General features: G+C 46.9%; 1 protein-coding gene across 1 annotated transcript in view; it reads left to right on the forward strand.

Moving 5' to 3' along the window:
* Positions 1 to 935: 935 nt before the first annotated feature.
* fut8b (fucosyltransferase 8b (alpha (1,6) fucosyltransferase)) overlaps positions 936 to 19,866 on the forward strand; it is a 66,311-nt gene continuing 47,380 nt past the window's right edge. Inside the window, exon 1 of the mRNA XM_040160709.2 lies at positions 936 to 1,177. The gene's annotated coding sequence lies outside the window, so the exon portion shown is untranslated. The remainder of the gene's footprint in view (positions 1,178 to 19,866) is intronic.

A 19,866-nucleotide genomic window follows, 5' to 3' on the forward strand; every position in this document is an offset into this window, starting at 1 on the left:
GGATATTGTGAACCAAGGCTGTGAGTTACTGAATAAGCAGGTCTCTGCAGGGAGACTGCTGAGCTCCGGCCTTTACGAGAGGGGTTTATAGTGTGTAGCTGCTGACTAGAAGCTGTGTCCACTCAGGTATGCGGTTTACCAACATAAATGGATGACCATTGCACCAGACCTTTTACAGCAAAGAAATCATCAATCTCTTAAAAAGCTGAGTCATGCAGAGCTGTAAATTGCATCGTGTAACATTAAGACTTCCATTCAGTAGCCCACTCATCCTTTAATTATACTTCAGTAAGACCACTTTGTCATTTGCTCCGGAAAATTGGCGGCGAAAACAAAATGCAGTTGAAGAATATTTTTTTGGGCCATTTGTTGTCAACATTCAAATGTTTTTGTGTATAAGAGTTTAGGGGTTTATTTGGTCACACACTGAGACATCTCAGACATCTGCCATCACCTCAACACAATTTAGACGTGGGATGTTGTCTATGATGGCTAATTAACAAGAAGTTGAATAATAATTTCAAAATGGAAACTTTGCACCTCGTTGTGCCCCTCATCACCCCGGTGGCACCAGACCTGTCTGTCCGATCTGTCTGAGCCCGACTGCAGTACAACAAAATAACGCTGGTGTGCGCACTGCAGCTTCCACTCCACCCGCCTTCCATCCGTAGCCAAGTCAGCCGGTGACAGCCAGAAACACACCGGAAATGAACCCGCCATGCCGTCAAAATAAAACACTCATTCTGCTAGAGAACGAATTTCTGACCTAGTATGTATTGTTCTTAATCTTAAAGGTTGCCTACCGTAATAAAAACATCTGTCATTTCCTCACAGCTACAGCAGTCAAATGCAAATAAATCACTAAATTATAGCTGTTTAAAGGCCGAACCGGTGCGTTGCGAGCTATCCAGTGGCCGCGCAGGCTTTTAATCTGAAGTCAGGACAGGATATGAAATAGCCCCCTCGCCTCCCTTCGGTACGCGCTGACACGCCATCCACCTAGCAGATCCCCACAGAGCCGCCTCGACTGCCGTATTCAGAGATCCCAGCTCCCCCAGTTCCTGTTTCCGCCGCAGGCTTTTTTTTGTTGTTAAGGGAACAGCCATCCTCAGCTGCGCCAGACCGAGTCTCCGCAGCCCCGGTCGGATGCCGCTGGAAGCCGGTATACCATGTCGAGGTAGGCGATACCATCCCCGCCGCGCGGCGGAAACGTTTTTGGTAGCTGCGGTTGCTCGGTTCACAGATTCCCCCTCCCCGCTACGTCGTCGCCCCCCGGCCCTGTTGACTGCGTCGCCGCTGAGACCCCCGGTGACCACAGGGCGCTCGCGGTAGGTTAGGAATCTCTGGTGCCCCGTTACACCGGGTGCCCGTTACTCGGACGCATTCGGTTCGCGGTGTTCCGCCCGGTGAACCTCGCAGCGCCCCTCGCCGCGCTTTCGCCCTTCCGATGGTTATTCTCAGCCGGGCGAAGAGAGTGGAAGTGTTTGAACACTTCCACCTGGTGTCCGTTACCTGCTCCGCGCGGAGTGATGCTGTTTGTTTTCACAGCTAACGGGCATCAACAGGGGCTACAAGCATGTAGCATGCAAGCTAGCTGTCTGCATGGGGTGCGTTTGTTTTGCTTTTTTTTTTTTTTTTTTATATCCAGCAAATTGTGGCCGCATAACTCAAGTTATCACCTTCCGGCGAGGGTGCACTCGCCTTTTAACCCCCACGCGCACACAAACACACGCACACAACGAGGAAATAAGAGACACATGACTCTCGGGGAGGCGCCCTGGCAAGTGTGCGTGTGTCCTCCGGTGTGGACAAAGCAGCTGCCCGTTAGTCCGGCAAAGAGTCCTCGCAGCCGGGCGTGCGTTTCGTTTTGTTGCTCGTCTTGGAAGTGTGTTGCATTTATTTATTTTTATGAATGATTTATAATGCGTCACATTACGTCACATTACGCTCAGTCCGAGCTTCATATTTTTATTGTCACCTCCTCTGGACAGTCGGAGGAAGAAATGGGAGGAGGGGGCACTTTACACAGCGGATGATGATGATGATAGAAGAGGTGGCAGCACAGGCAGACGGTGTATGTGCTTCAGTGTAGCTCATCTAAAAGAGTCTGGCATCCTGGTGCTGGGGGGGTTAGAGGTTCAAACCCCCCACCTCTGTGGAAGATGTGTGTCTGCCTTCACAGACTGTTAAGGATGACATGCAAATGGACAGCTCACACAGCAGATCACCGTGGATGTGGATGTGTGTAATATTGATATTGTCATGATCTCCACATCTGAAGTTGAAAGCCTTTTTAAAAATGTATATTCCATGTGACCGATTTAATGAGCAATACTTCTTTTTGTTTTCACGTGAAATCAATGTGTGATACCGGTGACGAGGCTTTTTGGTGTCCTCAGCTGTAGTACGTCGTATCAGCGTGTCTTTCCGTGATATTACAAGACATATTGCAACACGCTGTGTTCCTCTTTCCCTGTCAGTCCTTCTGTGGCCTGTTATATAGTGCCGCAATTAATTTTTTGATGTTTCGATCAATTTGCGGCCGATATCTACTTTGTTCTTGTTTGAATTGGAGCCGCTGACGAGGGAGAAACTCGACACCGAATTGACAACTAATGCATCATTAATGTTATCTAATAAAGACAGCCGTGGCAACTGGAAGCAGATGGATTGAGTTAGTTGCCCTCACCCATTCCTGAATAAGTAAACAGTCGTGTGTGTGTGTGTGTGTGTGTGTGTGTGTGTATATTGCGGTGACAGCCGTCAATGCCGTGGCATGAGCGCTCTGTCTCCGATTGCAGAGGGATGTGCTCCTGCAGATGGACTCCTGTCTGTGTTTTTAAGCTGTCAGAGGCCGATTATTTGACATAAAGCAAAGTGACTGACTGAGCAATTTGCTTGGATCTGTGCCACGCCATTTTGGGAATGAATAGGCACCGACATTTATATCAGCCAACTGCAAATAATTACACTATAGCAGTTTATTTTAGGCTGTGTAATTTTGATGAAGCACTTGCGTTAAATAGAAGCGATAACACTCCAACCAACCATTGGAATTTACTCGGCACGTTTTGAAGTTTTTTTTTTTTTTTTTTTTTTTTGCAGAAGTTTGTGTTGTTTCCGATCACATTGGACAAATGTTGGACTCGCCGTCTCGTGCTTTGTAACACATGACACTGCATCTTTTAATACAGTACAGTGGGCTCTCTAGAGCGCCTCACTGCAGCTATTTCCTCCCTCTCGCCTCCCTCCGCTTTCCCCCCCCCCCCCCCTTCTCTCAGTTTTTGACCTTTGGTCCCTCCGCGTCTCACGCCGCTGTCTGTCTTCATTCCTGACTAATGACTTCGTTAAACACATCAGTGTTGCTCCGCCGGCGAGGTTATACGCCGTGCGCCTGAGCCCCAAAAATAATGGGCGGCGGCTAATTTCATAGCTCTTTATCTGTATTTAACACCGTGCCCATTCGTCACATGGCGAGCTCAGTTCGCCTGGTTCAGCGCTGCGCTCCGAGTCAAGTGGACTCCTATTATGAAATCGCAGTCAGATTTGTTTTTCATTTCAATTCGGTTGGCAGTACCAGCTTGTCACCTGCACAGCAAGCGCCTCTGTTTGCATGAAAAGCCATTCTAATTTCAAGCATCACAGTGTTTTGGCTCACTGTACTGTGTGTGTGTGTGTGTGTGTGTGTGTGTATAATGCTTGATATTGGCTTCAGTGTGCTGTTCATACATCCCTCTTTTTGCACCCTGTTGTCCCAGGCATACCAACATTTTCTTCCTCCGGTGTCAGGTGGATGAGAGGAGACGGCTGAATAGAGCGACGGGGGGAAACAAACAAACACATTTTGAAGGCATGTTTTCCAGTTTGGGGGGCTTCGTGCTTACAAAACACAAAGGACATTGAAGTGAGGCGGCTCTCTAAGACTCTGCGATGCTCGTAGCGAGCCGCAGTAAGTAGCAATGCTACCAAAAGAGGAAGGCTCAATGTGGAAGCATTGTTTTGTTGCAATAGTTAATCTCTATGCAGGGTATTTCTGCAACCCACTTCCAGACAATGTACTGTAAATAGAGTGGTGGAAAAAAATAAGCTTTTTCGCCTTTGGTGTATCTGAAATGATTATGTATAGATGAATGGAAACGCACTCATTTCTGAGTCTTCTATTATGAAGCACTTGGTCTGTTGGGGAGATAAAGAATTCGCTGCTTCATCCCCATGGTTCAGTGAATAATGTCCAGTGTGGGTATTTGGCCGCCACTTTTCTGAGAGCTTCTGTCTCATCTACCCTTTATTTTTTCTTGCAGTCATCAGTAAATCGATGGAAAAAAACGAATCCCATAGATGCTGATGGAGTGATGTCTTGTACATCAGAGTAGTTGGTACATACGGCTCTGCAGGGTAAAAAACTTCTGCCATCAGTCTTGTCCTGCTGTCGTCCCGCTTGAGGGCCATTATTATCTGTACTGAAAGACAGTGTCTGTCTAGTGAGCGTCCGAGCCAATTGCAGGACGAGTGTGGGGTAGGTTTCCATGGAAAAAAAGCAAGCCGGCCCCTACGAGGCCGCTGAAGCTCAGCCTAAGCAGCCTAGCCCGATCGAGACTGATAGCATGTAGAAAAAAGGCCCCAGCAGGCCTGCCCTGCTGTCTGCCTGTCTAAATGTCCTGCTGCTTGTCTACCTGTCTTACTCTGCCGAATGTGTGAAGGCCGAGTGGAGGAAAGGGGTCCTGTCTGATTAGGAAGCCATTCAGACAGGCACAATAGGAACTGTGCCCGATAGCCATGTGGCATCAGATTGGATTTGTGTAGGGACTCGGTCTAGATCACACAATGCCGTCGCCACAGCTGTCACGGATGGGTTTTCCGGATGTGTGAATGTGTGTTGGGTTTGGGCTGAGGGGTCCGACCCGTCAGAGATCCTGTGTGCTGCCCCAGCTCCGCTCAGCCCTGAGGGAAGGCTACCCAGCCTGCAGTGCACTCGCATCAGAAAGGGGCTGTGTGTGTGTGTGTGTGTGTGTGTGTGTGTGTGTGTGTGTGTGTGTGTGTGTGTGTGTGTGTGTGTGTGTGTGTGTGTGTGTGTGTGTGTGTGTGTGTGTGTGTGTGTGCTTTCTTGCTGTGTCTCTGAGAGTTATTGCTGATCCAGCCTGAGATGGGAAGTGTGTCTTACGATATTCCTTCTTCCAGAAATAGGCATGTACCCTCTACCCATCCACATGCAGTGCTACAAGTCTCTCCTTCCCCTTTCTTTCTCATTTTCAGTTGAAAGCACTGAACTGCCCCTTAGTGCACAGCCGCTTTCACGCCTTTGCATTCAGTGACGTGCGTGTGTGTGTACATATTGTCATTGTTTAATATATCTCCTTCAAGGCTTGGCCCCAGAAGAATGCAGTGAATGGCACCTCCTCAGCATGATGAACTGTATTCACATGGGTATGACACACACTGAGAGTTTTTAGCTCATCAGACATTGCTCGGGGACTCACCACGGGACACAAACTACCACCCTTCCCCATCCCTGCCACCCACCCACATACCTAACTAAAAAAATCCCCCGATGCTTAGTGCCATCAAACAGCCTTGTCGGCCCGTCTGAGTCCTCAGCTCATGCCAGGATCAGAGCAGGCTTGGAGGGATTCAGGGATGCTGCGGGAAATTCACTGTCTGGGCTTTCTGCGCCCACAGCGTCGAACCTAAAACGGGATCTGAACCTACTTCGGGTCTATAAAGGGCTCTTTCGAGAATGGCAACCTCCTGGCAACGCATACCCACACTAGCTGCATCTACGAAAGGAAAAGGGACAGAGATTTGAAGAGCGGGAGAGACAGATGGGTTTGGACGGCAAACTCGGAACGAAAGGAGAGGTAGTAATTGGGACAGCTGCACAGCTCGAGGCGTACAAAGTCATATCACCCATCTTACTTCAGCCCCTCAACCTCCCCCTGCGCCCCCCCCCCCCCCCCCCCCCCCCCCCCCCCCAAATAAAACATTTCCAGAGAGCTAGATACTGGCCATTAGGATCACAGTGACAATAGCCCAAAATTCATTGTGCAGCCAGAACACAGAATGCGCAAGCCAACAAAGAAACACACATGGGGATAGAAGAGAACAAGACTCTGAGCTCATCTGACAGAATGGGTGCAGATCCCACACTTGGGCCGAAAGGTTGTGTGACAGGCTCGCCTCTGCGTTGGGGATTTTGGATATTGTTCGGTTTTCTACAGGAAGTCCAAATTCCCAGCAGCCACTCCACCTCCACCGCCACAAACAAGGACGATTTGAATGGCCCTCATTTAGCCAGTGGTATCCAATACAGTGCTCGCCAGTATTGGGTGGCCCGTATGTGACCTCCACACGGGTCCAGAGAGGGTTCAACCCGGGGCCCTTGGAAGGTGGGACCTGGACCAATATGAAAGGCCTGTATTATCTTTTCCACAAGGGAGGAGGGCGGGGGTGCAGAGGGTGGGGGTATTATGTCACTGGTGCCATTCCTGCTACCAGCAGGGTTTGTTTGCCGTGGGAGTGTCTGGGAATTTTAGCTGTGACACTATTGATCCCCAAGGGATACATTTATCTCAGTGGCCTCCATTGCAAGGCCACGACATAAGGTCTGCTACACTACGTTGTCCTTGTAGCTGAAGGGGACTCGAGGCTTCTCTGACCACTAAGTCGCCCCCCCCACCAACCCAAAACCGCTTTGCCCATTTCAGAGGAGGTGAGTTGGATAATGTGCATGTTGCGATCTCCCCAGCTATCAATGAGTTCATTGTGTGTGTGGCATGTGCAGTGTGTGTTACCGCTGGCTTGCGGTGTACGGCGGCGGCTGAGAGGATTGTAAGGGATCGTGGAGGATTGGCCTGATTGGATTTCCGTAGCGGGAGTTCTGTCACCTGGCTCAGCATGGCGCTTCTGAAAGGCAGCAGGGGAGCAATCAGGCAGCAGTCACATTGTGAATATACGGCAAAATCTGCAGTCAGCCATTGCAAAGAGACCCATCTACTATTCTACACAGAATATGAAGATACACTTCCTGATTGTAGAGTCAATTTTATTGTTATAGTTCAATATCGCAAATCAGAAATTGGCCTCGGGGGGCTTCGTAAGCTGTACAGCAGATAAGCGCCTTCTTTCTTCCTCAGCCCATGATTTGGAAAAGGTACCAAACGGCTATTGAGGGACATGCTCATTTGCTTTAAATGATGAAGATCGACCATCCATTGTTAACCAGGCGGCTCTGGTAATTGCCCCAATAGGTTGTCTCAAAAGACCAAAATGTAAAGCAGGAATCGGAAATTTGTGTTCTGTTGAGAGAACTTGCTCTTGACCTTTTTAAAAATAAAAAGCTCTGAAATGCTTACATTATTTTGTGTCATTTTATCTCTACATACAGATAACCCACATACATACAACAGTTGAATACAACAGTTCCATTGAGTGAGACGGCCCTTTTCTGCGCAGGTTGTTGAAAAGCGCCCTGGGAAATATAGGAAATCACTAACTGAATTCAATTTAGACAGGGAAGGTTGAAAGAAAGTGAGTAACACAAAATCGTACACAATCCCAGCACAACTCCTGGAATGCATTGTTCATCGCATATTGAATATTTTCAACTGTCTGAGTATCTGCGGGTGAATTGTTCTTTTGGGTTATTTTCTCAGAACTGCCTTTTAGGGCTTAGTTGGATTCAATTGAATACATTGGAAAATCATGACTGTCCTGCTTTATAAAGGACAATTTTAACCACATAAGTGCAAACGGTACGTTCAATTTTTATTTTTGTATGCTGCAGTTGGCTGAGTCGGATCCACCTCGTCATATCATGCAAACAGCAGCGGGCAATTCTGGTGTTTCTATCCTTTTATTTGAAGGAAATATCTGCATGTTCGTACAAGTGGAGGACACCGAAGTGTTAAGGTGTTGATTACACTGTGATCCGCGCACAATGATGTGACATTCAGTTCTACCGATCTAATTTGCTCACCCGAAGACAGCAGGCAATACCTCCGAGTTCGTGATGGCAAAAATGTCGACAAAACACCATATATTCCAGATGCAGTGTGTTCGATTAGAATGGATTTTAGGATGTATTTATATAATAAATGGCACTTGATACAAATCGAGGAGGAGTGTGAGAGTAACTTATATAATGGGGCACTCCGAAATGTCCAATCTGTTTAGTGATATTTCTTGATATTAAGGGTCTCCTCAGGGCCAGAAAAGTCTCTTGCCCGATATTATTGAATTAGTTATATAACGATGAATAATTCTTGTGTGGCAGGCGTTGTATTATACTGATTTAATTATTTTATACTACAACATCAATACGCATTTTCTTGCCATGTCAATGCAGTTGCATAAGCAATGCGCATCTTTTGCGAAGCAACATGTATTACAAAAAACAAAAAACAATCCTGTTGTTTGCCAGGCTTTTTCACAATGGGGTGTATCGATTTTTCAGTTCCACATCACTTCTAAAATGTGTTATTTCAGACGTGAGAGGGCCGTGTACACAGTGGTAATCATTATGTTGAGGGTACGTTGAGCTGTACATTTGCTAGACAGCCGTGTGTATATTTGAATTATTATCTTTGATATACCGACACACCTCGCAGAACAATTGTTTGCCAAAGGATGTCTTATGAAACAGACACGTTTCTTGGTTCTATCCGACTGAAGCGTGGATGTCTGCAACACAGTTTACAGCATCTGTCTTCAGGATATAATCTCAGCATGTGACTGATACAGGGGCGGGTTATTAAGTGTTCTCCAGCGTCTAGTGCTTCTAAAGTTCAGCTGGTTGCATGTGGGGAGTGTGATCTTACCAGCGTGAACCCTTAACATTTTGAAGCATCTGTCTCTGGGGCGGTGTGTGGTCTTTTATCAATTTGGGATTTGGGAGGTACAGTTACTGCTTCTCTTTGATGCTTAAAGGTCCACAAAAGGGGAGAAGTACAAAGCGCTCTCTAGTGATCTGTTTATTTTTCCCGCTCCTTTCCTTTTTGGCTCTGTCCCTATTCGCTTTCAGCATTGGTTTATCTCGAAGAGATCATTGGGTTGAAAAAAAAAGGCAATTATAATATCTTTTGCTGGTAGTTCGGCTGGACTGACCCCCCACCTCACCCAAAATGTGCGCTTTGCTCTGTTTGATTCAAAGATGCTCTTTGCCCTCCCCGCGTAAGTTGTAGAGTTGGGGTTCATCGGCATGTCATTGGATCCTACCACCGGACCGACACTTCAAGCTATGACACTCTAGGTCCCCCACTAGGGCTGGCTTAGTACTTTCTAAATATGGAAGGAAGTTAGTTTTAGGTAACAAAACCATTGTGTTTCCCATTACAACAGGAGGGGGGGACAATTCACTTGAAACACAGGGATGTTGTTTGACCCCTTCGCCTCTACGACCTGCACCGAGCAGCAGTGATTTAACCAACAATCAATCGCACTGTTTGAAATCAAGTCTTAGTGATGGGTGTTATCTGCCTATATTCTGTAAGATATGCGATTAGGACCCTCGGCAAGCTGGCTCTGCTCGTTGGCCATCTCTGATGTTACATTGTAAGCAACTAATCCGTGTTGGGTTGGACAGGAGGAGAGCGAAGGGTCCCTTTGGTGGAATTATGACGGGTATGTTCACGTCATAAAATGTAGTTTTGGTGAGGAACTCGAATGGATCCAGGTTTTTTGAAGATGTTTTCCTTAAACAGCAGCTCACAGGACAAAATCTTGTCATTTGTAGTTTTAATTAATTGCTTTTCTCTTGAATGAGGAAAAAACAGGTCACTATAACGAAGTAAAAAGATAACATTTAGACTTTTGTATTGTTTACACTGACTTCAGGGCAGTGGAAATGGGTTTTGGGGTGCACTGACTTATTCGACTAGCTGGCTGTGAGACCAGGTCGTCCAGTAGCTTGAATGAATTGTCCCAAATCCCTCCTCCTGTGCAATGAGCCAAAGCCAGTAAAACTAAAAGGACCGATGAAAGATGCATCGGAGTTTTTGCCGACAGGAAACTGCATCCAAAATGCGACCAGTTATCGGACCCCATTCCCCAGCTGTGCTTTTCTACACGTCCTCCCGCTGCGTTGACTCCCCTCCGTCCCCCCTGTCAGAGTTTGTGTGAGTGGCAGCACAGCGACCACCTCTGGCAAAGCCCCTGGCAAACCAGCATGAGACCATTTGCATCATGTGTTGCATCACAAGGTGTTACCACCCACTCCCTCCTTTTCATGCTGTCCCTGGTACCATCCCTCCTCCCGACCCCCATTGCTCTTCATTGCCGGTGTCATCAAGGCAGAGGCAATTTTAAAAAAAGGCCCCGCCTGGCAGAACCCATTTCTCAATTCTTGCTGTGGTTTGGAAGATTAATACCAACATGCCAGCCAGATATAAGAGCCCTTATTAGGACTTGATGAGGTTACCCAGCAGTCCAAGGCTTATTATGCTGTGGAAGTTGCGGGCCATGTACGAGGAGGGAGAGAGCCGGTGATTGACCACGTGCCAAAAAAGCTTGATGACGTGACTGCCTAGACGGCTGAACCAATAGGGTGTACACATCCGTCTGTCTGCGACCCGGAGCCGCTTTTGACGAGGACGCGTGCGACGGCAGCCACACTCCCAGGTTCTCAAATATGCATCTGTAAAGTGTGACAAGCCGCTCCAGAGAAGCAAAAGCAGCCTCCCCTAGTCGGGTGTTTACTTTCTTTGATCTTGTGACGACAGCAAAGAATTGAAATTGGCACATCAGTGAGGAGCTTTAAAAACCCGGCCAGGGCTTTGCCTCCACACTCTGATTTATAGAGTAAATGAAGGATTACTGTAGACGAATCCAGTGTTACGGTTGTCCTCCAACTCTTGATGTTTAAACAAAAAACAAAGCGTGCAACCACCTGAGCTGCTGCGCTGCCACGTAAGAGGATGAATGAGGCAAACCAAAACCCGTTTAGGGAAACTCACTCTTCATTATTCCACTCTCGCTGTGCAAAGATCATGTTATTTTGAGCCATAATGGTTCCCCGTAGTTGCTGCGTAATAACGTGCTCTTGTCTCCATTTGAGGGGTGATTACATGTACTTGTGCTCGAGCTTGCCCCGGTGAGAGGGGGCGTCTTTACAACATGGAGTGGGTCAAGAATGGCCAAGGTCAATCGGTTTGAAAAACTGACCCGTCCACTCGGTTAGAATAACAAAAGGCTTTTCCCACACTCTCTTTTTTTCCTCTTTTGGCCTCACTCGGTCCCGTCTGGAAATTGGTGCCCTAATTGAGGCACTCTTGAGCCATGTTATCGCCGTGGCAACGTTGCCCTGCCGATAATCATTGTCTTGTGGATTAGCCTAACAACAGAGGAGAGGCTTTGCTTTAATTCCACTAACGCTGGACCCAGCTTCCTTTTGTGTGGGCCGGCCTGCCGAGCTTGTCTTAACTGGGATTAGAAGCATTGGGTGCGTTCGCCCACCAGGCCCCCACGCTGCGCTCCTAGTGCCCCCGGCCCTCCTACTTGAGTGAACCCTCAATGGATCCTTGGAGGTTTCTTCCAAGCCAATCCAGAAAATCTAAATTATGGACCCCAACCCTGAATGTTAAACTTTAGCACCTTTCTAAAATGTGATTTGAGAAGTGTCGTTCACCACTAAGTACCCAAGTCAATCGACACAATGTGAGTCACCCTTTAGGTGCCACCCGGGCCCTGTTTTACAGAGCTGAAGTTATTACTGTTAAGAAAAAGTAAAAGAAAAACATTTTTCGACTTGTTGTTTTAATCCGCTTGTACAGCAAGCCTGATTTTATTTTTTTTTCTTTTCTACAATTTCATTAACTTGTTTCCTTTGCTACAACCTAGACGTTTTGCTGTCAGGCTTGCTGTCATAAAGAGGAACATGATGCGGCAAATTGTTCAAATGGAGATGAGGCCCACATATTCAGGTGTGCCATTCAGTCTTTATACACAGGAAGTGATGCGGCTCACAATGTGGAGAATGGCTCTTGGTACTTTGGCAGAATTGCTGCTTGAAGTAATCACTCTGGTTGCTCGATTGATAAAAACTGACCTTGCATTACTTTTTGTGAAATGGCACAAGGCAGCATCATGTGTCCGAGACCAAGCATGTAACAGTTTGCACATACACTTCAGCTGCCTTTTAAAATCGCGGATTGAACCTCTTGCATCTTGTTGCAGCTCCAATTTGGCAGCTTGTTTGGCTGAACTAAGGAGAAGTTAGTGTCACATTATTGTAGCAGTATCTGAATATCTGAGTTGTGTGTCTTTATACAAAAGACCACCACCGGTGACGATAACGTTTTAAATATCTGACACTCTAGGATGGTTAAATGACTCTTTGTGAAAGTCCCAGGACGTTATCTAAATAATGTTTTTCGTGCTCTCTGTAGAACTGTAGTTCTCAAAACGAATCTGCAGGTCAGACTTTAAATAAATCTGCAACCAGAATGGGCCGAGAAAATTGCAATCGACAAATCTCCACTACTGTCGCCTCATTCTTCGTTGAAAAAAATTCAGACACAAAAACGGACTAGCTGATAAATAATAAAAATCCTAACCATGCAGTAAGTTAACAAGACGGAACTGGCATGCAGAACTGCCTGGCTGGTTTTATGCGAAGCGAGTCGCGGCTGGTGGCGAGTGCAGAGCGAGGAGGCTGGCGTGTGGCGGGGTCGTGGCACGCTGTCCCGCCCTGATCTGTCGCTGCAGTGCAGCACAGGCTCCACGGGAGACCTGGTGGAGCCACTTGTCTGTTTCTGCAATGTCAGTGATGTGTGTGTGTGTGTGTGTGTGTGTGTGTGTGTGTGTGTGTGTGTGTGTGTGTGTGTGTGTGTGTGTGTGTGTGAGAGAGAGATGCACACATCCACAATCACCATGGAGGATTCCTCTGGTAAAAAGCATCTTGCTTCTAAAGCAAACAAGTGGTGAGGCGTGCAAAAGGAATTTCAAGGCCCTCTCGAAAAGATGACCACACAAATGGATGGGACCTCCCCCGAAAACATTAGCAGTCTATATGCTCTCGCCGCAGACTCACAAACACACGCCTCTTTGTCTCGCACTTGATTTATCTGGTTGGATGGTGGTTTCACACTTCTCCTCATGGCTGACATCCTCTAAGCACGTTTCCCTCTGCCGGGCTTCTTTCCAGGCTAATCTGCCGTGTTTAAGGCCACCAACCCACCAGCCAGTACTGTTTAATTCAGTTCAACTTTGCCGTGTCAGTACTTGGCATTGTCACGGCAGCGCAACATAGCCGGTAGCCCCAGATGGCATTTTACTTATTTAGTCCTGAGCGACCCATGTGCACGTCCCGGGAACGTTTTTTTGACCCGCATATGATTCCCAAAACAATCCTATTTACTCCAAATAACCACCGACACTGTGGGCTACTTGTGTTCCCCCCCCGGAGCAGGGATGTTGTACAAGCGGTGGCGTGGTGGGGGAGGGGCGGGGGGCAAGCGGTGCAAGGCGGGCCACTGCAGCAGGTGACATCTGTGACCCAGCACGACAGCAGTGGACGCCGGACACATGCTCCTTCCTCAAAGGCTGCTGGCAGCCTTTCTGCCTCGCTGGGCTCATGCCCACACGCGTGTCCTCTATCTCACACACGCATGCATAAACATATTTTAAGCACTGAATGAATCCACCGTACATGAAGTAGCAAAGGACACGACTCGACATACCTTTAGGATATGAAGGCTATAAAACACATTTCCCCTTGCAGAGTTTTTTTTTTTTTTTGTCTATTACGGTGACTGGAGGGATTCATTTTAGACATGTTGACCTACACGCTCCACACGCCGCCACATGCAGCTACTTTCTCAACACGTTACACTGCCAAACATTAGGCTCATCGGCTTATAGGAAATGACCTCCCGGTATGTACAGCTAAGAGCTGATACTAATCTAAAAACACCACCTCGGGCATGGCTGCTGCTCTGTACCATTTACCAATACAACACACACACACGCCAACATACTAAACATTAACGCGTGCCTACATTGGGGCTTTCTTTAGCTCCCGAAAATGAGACTTTAGATGATTGATCGTGCTGGCTAAGTTATTAACCCAATATATATGTATAAATTATATTGTATTAGCAGCCTAGCAATTTAACCGTTAATTAAAACAAAGGCTGTTTCCCCGCTGAGGCCCCAACGCTCCAGACCATTATATACAATACATGAATATAAATACTCCTCCCACTTCCCTTCCCTCCCCCGTGCACCGTTGGTGTTTTTAGATATTCATTAGCAAGTATTGCAATCTTGCAACAAGTCCAATGGCGTTATTGTTTCATTTTCTGTTAATGGTGATGATTTAACACCGTTTTCCATGCGCTCTCCCCCTCCGGATTGCCCATCCCGTGTCCCCCGCAGGGACGGTGTTTCTCCTGATGAAGCCGATTCTCCTTCTGATGCCTCTAATCGCCGCTCATCTCCTTTCAGTGGAGACGGCCTCTATCTGTTTCATTCCTTCCTGACTCTTTTTTTCCTCTTTCTATCCCCCCCCAATTATCCTCCCAGTGCTCTTAGGTGGCGCCCAGTGCCTCGTCCCAGTACTGCGTGACCCCCCCCTTCCCCCTCCGCTGTTTATCAACCTCTGTCATACATGGTGGCGAGATGCCCCCATTCTGTGGGAGTTACAGATGTGTTGCTTCATATCTCCGGCGGTGCAGCATCCCAGCTCGGTTCCCGCCGTTGACCGTGTGTGTCGGTACTCAAATCCGCCAAACGAGCAGCATACATCGAATCCGATGGGAGGAGAGTGGTTCTACAGCCGAGGGGGCTTCGCTGCGGCCTGTGTTGTTTGCACAATCGCCTCAGCGGGTGCGTTGACCTACAATGTAGGGAACACGGCAATGCAGCCGGACTGCGTCCAGCCATCCAGGCTGTGGAGTAAACAGCAGAGTTGAACTTGTGGTTTAGTTATTTGAATGTTGTTGAGACCAAATAACTCATTTAAAGACATCCCCCTGGAAATACATGCATTTGTCCAAAATGTTTACATTTCGTTGACCGATTTACTAATTGATGGAAGAAATAACTGATGGCAACAAGTTGTGCTCAAGTTTGTCTCTTTTCAACCCAGCAACAGTTCCACACAAAAGTTTACAGCTGTAAACAAGAAAATATCGGTTTAAAGAGTAAAAAAAATTGGGCATCAGGTTTTTAATTTCCATGAGAACGTCTCCATAAAGAAAAGCAATATTTGATAGTGTCGCATATAAACTGTACACAATCTGAGTTTTTCATTAAATGGATCAAGCAGTTGAATGAAAGTGTGCAGCAGAGTTGTTCATATTCTATGTTGACAGCAACGAATTTTCACACTATAGTAATATGGAGAAAAACCCAAGGACGCAAAGGACAAATCATAAAAAGTCAGTTTCAGTTTCTGGTATCTGAGAGAATAATTAATTTTCTGATGCAAGTTGCGAGTAACAAGGTGCCTTAGCTGCCTTCCCTAATCCAAATACCTCTGCTGAAATACTCTTTTATGCAAAGTAACCGCTGAAAATGCGTTATAGGGCAGGGTTATAATTAGTAGTCTGTCCTCTGAGGTATTTCCCTTTTGGGCTTTTTATCATTGTCTCATCCCGAAATCGTCCCTTTCCTCGTACACCGTGAATCTGTTCTCAGGGGCTTAGTCCTGTTTCAACATAATATTTTGCACTATAAACTCTGCATATCCAAGTCAATTCACACACCACCGGGCAGAGTATATCTGATCATCTGTCAGCACAACATTTTTATACAAGCGCAGGTTAGATGTCGACAACGGAGCGAGCAATGCTGACCACGGCCTCGAAGTCAGGAGGGGAAACCGTCCTGCAGCCTCTTTGAGTTCCAGCAAAAGCAATCGTTTGATAGGATTATGCAAGAGAAACCCTATATGCATTTGGAAAACTCATCTTTATCCAAAAACTGTAGTCTTTTCCATGTGAAATCATTTATTCTTCAGGACTTTCCATGTGCAAAGGCCAATATCAGGAAAATGCTAAATATGCTTGTAGAGATATTAACGTTGCATGTTATTCAGATTAACTTAAAGAAACATTTTGTCCATTATTTTGTCTGGGAGTTGACAGTGTTGTACTATGACGGTTGTACGGTGTCTTTTCCTGGCGACCTCGAGCTGGGCGGACACAAATGGACTGTGTGTACTTCCGGAAAGCCCCTGTTGTTCTGAGGGTTTCTGGTACACAAATGACCCTGATCACATGTGACGTATGATATCAAAGGAGCAGTCGTTTTGTTTCGGGACGCCCCCGTCTGTATGATCCGACACACTTTGTAATATCTCTTTTTCTCTCCATCTGTTGCCGCTGCTGCGGCCTTCTTTATCTCGCAAACCGCTTTCCAGCGGCGGCCGACAGATGTAGTTCTCAAATCCTCCCTTCGCACACTCGCAACACACGAGACGTGGTGTGTGGGTGTGGGTTTGTTTGTGTGTTTGTGAGGTGGCCGTCTGCTCTCACCGTTATGTCCTCGGCTCCCACCAGCCTTCCAGATGGCCACGCTGTGGGCGCCACACCTTTTTGACCACATGGCACTCCCTACTTCCTACCAGCGCCGCCCACACCCGCTGACCGCCCTGTTCAAGTACACGGACGCAAACCAAGCGAGAGGCTGCATTTTATTTTATATTTTTAGACGTCTGTAGGGTGTCAAAGGAGGATTGCATCAAAACAAAGTGGGAGGTTGTTGATGTAATCAAATCTTAGTGCAACCTCCCCCCCCCCCGCAAAAAAAAAGAAGCACCTTCTGTGTGGATGAGGATATTTTCCCTGTGAAGGACTTACCAGACACCTATTTGTTTTGCAAGAGAGAAAATGCAAAAGCTTCCACAAACTGCCACATCGCCGGATCAGTCGGCAACAGAAAGTAGAAAAACGGTCTTATTTTCTTTAAACACAGATCATTAAATTATTCAGCGGAGGTTTGCAGAGGATGTTTGCGCTTGTCCTCCGATGCCCTGCTTCACATTCTGCAGGAGATCCACATGTTTGTTTTCTCCACACTGGAGCCCGATTGGGCAGCATGTGCTTTGCTCGCGGGTTTGAGGGCAGGGAGGGGGGGGGTTCTTCATTTGTCCTCACTCGGGCCCCTTCTTGTCAAAATATCATCACTTTGGACTTGTTGCTGATTTCCATTTCTCCAAGTTCGATTCAGTCCGCTTGTTCACCTCCTTTTTACTTCCGCTCCCGTCGCCGCGCCTTCCATTCGTTGCTGCTGCGAGGTTCAGCTTCTCGAAAAGCTGTGTTCTCGCTCACGCAGCCGCATTCCTTTTCATTAACGTGCCTCATTCATTCATTCGCTGCTGTTCTCTATTAATGCATTTCTTATGGAAGTAAATCTGTGTCATCGGATTTTGAAAGAAAAAGGTGATTGAATTTCTAGCACTGAATATTTATGCATTGAAATCATGTATCTGAATGTTTTTCAACGTTAAAATATTCAACCGCAATTCAATGCAAAAATTCAACCGCAAAAATTCAACCGCAACATCCGGGAACCGAAAGAAGAGCAATCGATTCTAGATTCAAGATCGGGAGCGTGCGTCCAGCAAAAGGAGCGAGCGCCCCAGCACAACTTCGGCTTGAATCTAGAATCGATTGCTCTTCCTTGGGTTCCTGGATGTTGCGGTTGAATTTTTGCATTAAATTATTTGCGGTTGAATTTTTTGCAGTTGAATATTTTAACGTTGAATTATTTTCAGTTGAATATTTTAACGTTGAAAAACATTCAGATACATGATTTCAATGCATAAATATTCGGTGCTAGAAATTCAATCACCTTTTTCTTTCAAAATCCGATGACACCGATTTACTTACTAATTTCTCCTTTCACCCCCCCTTGGTGAATTCCTGTGTACTGTACATAGAATCTCCCCATTTGTTGTCCCTATAATCCTCACCGCTGCCCTCTCTTCCTATCCCCTTCAGTTTTTCTTTCCTTCGCCATGTGCTCTTCTTGCCCCCCCCCACTCCCCCCTCATCCCTGCGCGTCCGTCCGGGGGCCTCATCACGCGGCGATGGCGCGAGCCGAGCTGACATCTTGCCACAGCGCTCGGGGCCTCTGATGTCCATGACGCTTGCGCTGACCTGTCCCTCATCCCTCAAAGCCCCGACATCATCAAAGCGCTCTATTAATTGCCGAGGATGGAAATGGAGGCAAATTTCCATTCGTGCCGTTTCCAGATTAGAAGAGGAAGGAGACGAGGGAGTTTTTCATCTTTGTCTTCTCCTTCCCTTTGTCTTCTTATCAAAGATGTATCCCAGCTGGCTGCAGGTTTTTAGGCCTTTTTCATCTGGCTGGTATCCTGCTGTCGCCTCTGCTTGGTGCTATCTGACGGTTGTCGGAGAGAGGGACCACATCAGCACTATTCTCTTCACAGCCTCCCGTCACTTGGGAGACACTTCTCCCTCATCCTCCCCCTCCCCGCACTCCGCTTCAAGCGGCACACCTCGGATCACACGCCCCAAACGCGCACGCAGAATTCCAAACAGCCGAACCGCCGTCCCCCGATGGAAATGAAAGCCCCGGCATCCTCCTCAGTGGAAGAAATTGAGTCACGGCCCTTCTGCTGGCGTGAAGCGACGGGCAAGCCGAGCGAAAGACGGAGTCACAATGTGCGCCTATATGTTTCGGGGAGTGTGTGGCCAATGAGCAGTGGCGCCGTGTGATCCTGTAACAAGCCCATGCAAATCAAGTCAAACCATCCCCGGGCTCATTAAATAAAGGATGGGCGCGAGGACAAAAGGCCGCTCCTACTGCAACCTTGCATTTTCCTAATGAGGGCGCTTCCCTAATGTGGATTGAAAGGATGTTACACGGCTTGACATCGTGTGGCCGGGTGCCTCTCTCTTGTTTCCTGGCTCCTAGGACGAGGACGGAGGACTTTGGTCACACTAGTTTCGCCGCGGTCCAAAGCTGAGCTTTTTTTTTTACTGAGAATTGATCTTTTGATCCAGCGGTAAAAAAACAAGGACCCTGACAATCCACAATGTTGCGTTATTTACTGCTTTGTCTGTTCGGGCTCCACAGTGGAATCTGGTAGCACAATAAAACATGCCGTGTTTGTTCACAACCGAAATTGGTAAGCGCTCTTCAGTCGGAACAGAAGCACGTAAATGCGATGAACAAATTTAATGCGATTATGCCAGAGGTCAGAATATATTAGGACACTTGTGATTGCACTCAGTGTTTGCGTCTTATTCGAGAAGCCAAAGCTGACAACTTAACTGAATATCAGTTGGCTGGGTTTGCTTAGTTCTGTGCTGCAGTTTTAACCAGAATTTGAACTCCTCTGGATCATGCTTCTACACTGCAATTAACACCAGGAGGTCATTTTATAATGTTCACAAAAAGTAGTATCAATAACAGTACCGTTAAAGGATACTCATACCCATTGAGTGCTTCATTTATTTTCTTTTTCTACTTCATGCGATACACCATTTGTCTCCAAGGTGCCTCACGGCTAGCTTAGCTGTTAGCCCCATTAACATGGCTGCCAACAGCGCCATCATTGACGGCCGCGTCGTCGGCTGTAAGGGTTCCAGTTGCTGCGGTATTATCAGGTCGTATTACCTCACAATAATTCATGCATGTGATTGGATGAGATTGCAAAAGGATGGTTATGCTGCTGAATGTTGTTATTTCCTTCAATTAAGATATCTGGTACTAATACCCAGGCCTGCAATAAGTAACCTCATATAACTATTTTCGCTCTAAGCGGGTATGTTCATACGCAGTATTGGTATATTTATTTTAAATAGTTTGTTCACAGTTAATGAGATTGTTGCCACTCAGTGTGCCGCCGACTGTAACCAAATGATTGTTACCAACCGCATGTATAGTTCTATACCTACATGA

The sequence above is a fragment of the Gasterosteus aculeatus genome, chromosome 18, assembly GCF_964276395.1.
Source record: "Gasterosteus aculeatus chromosome 18, fGasAcu3.hap1.1, whole genome shotgun sequence".
Lineage (NCBI taxonomy): Eukaryota > Metazoa > Chordata > Actinopteri > Perciformes > Gasterosteidae > Gasterosteus > Gasterosteus aculeatus.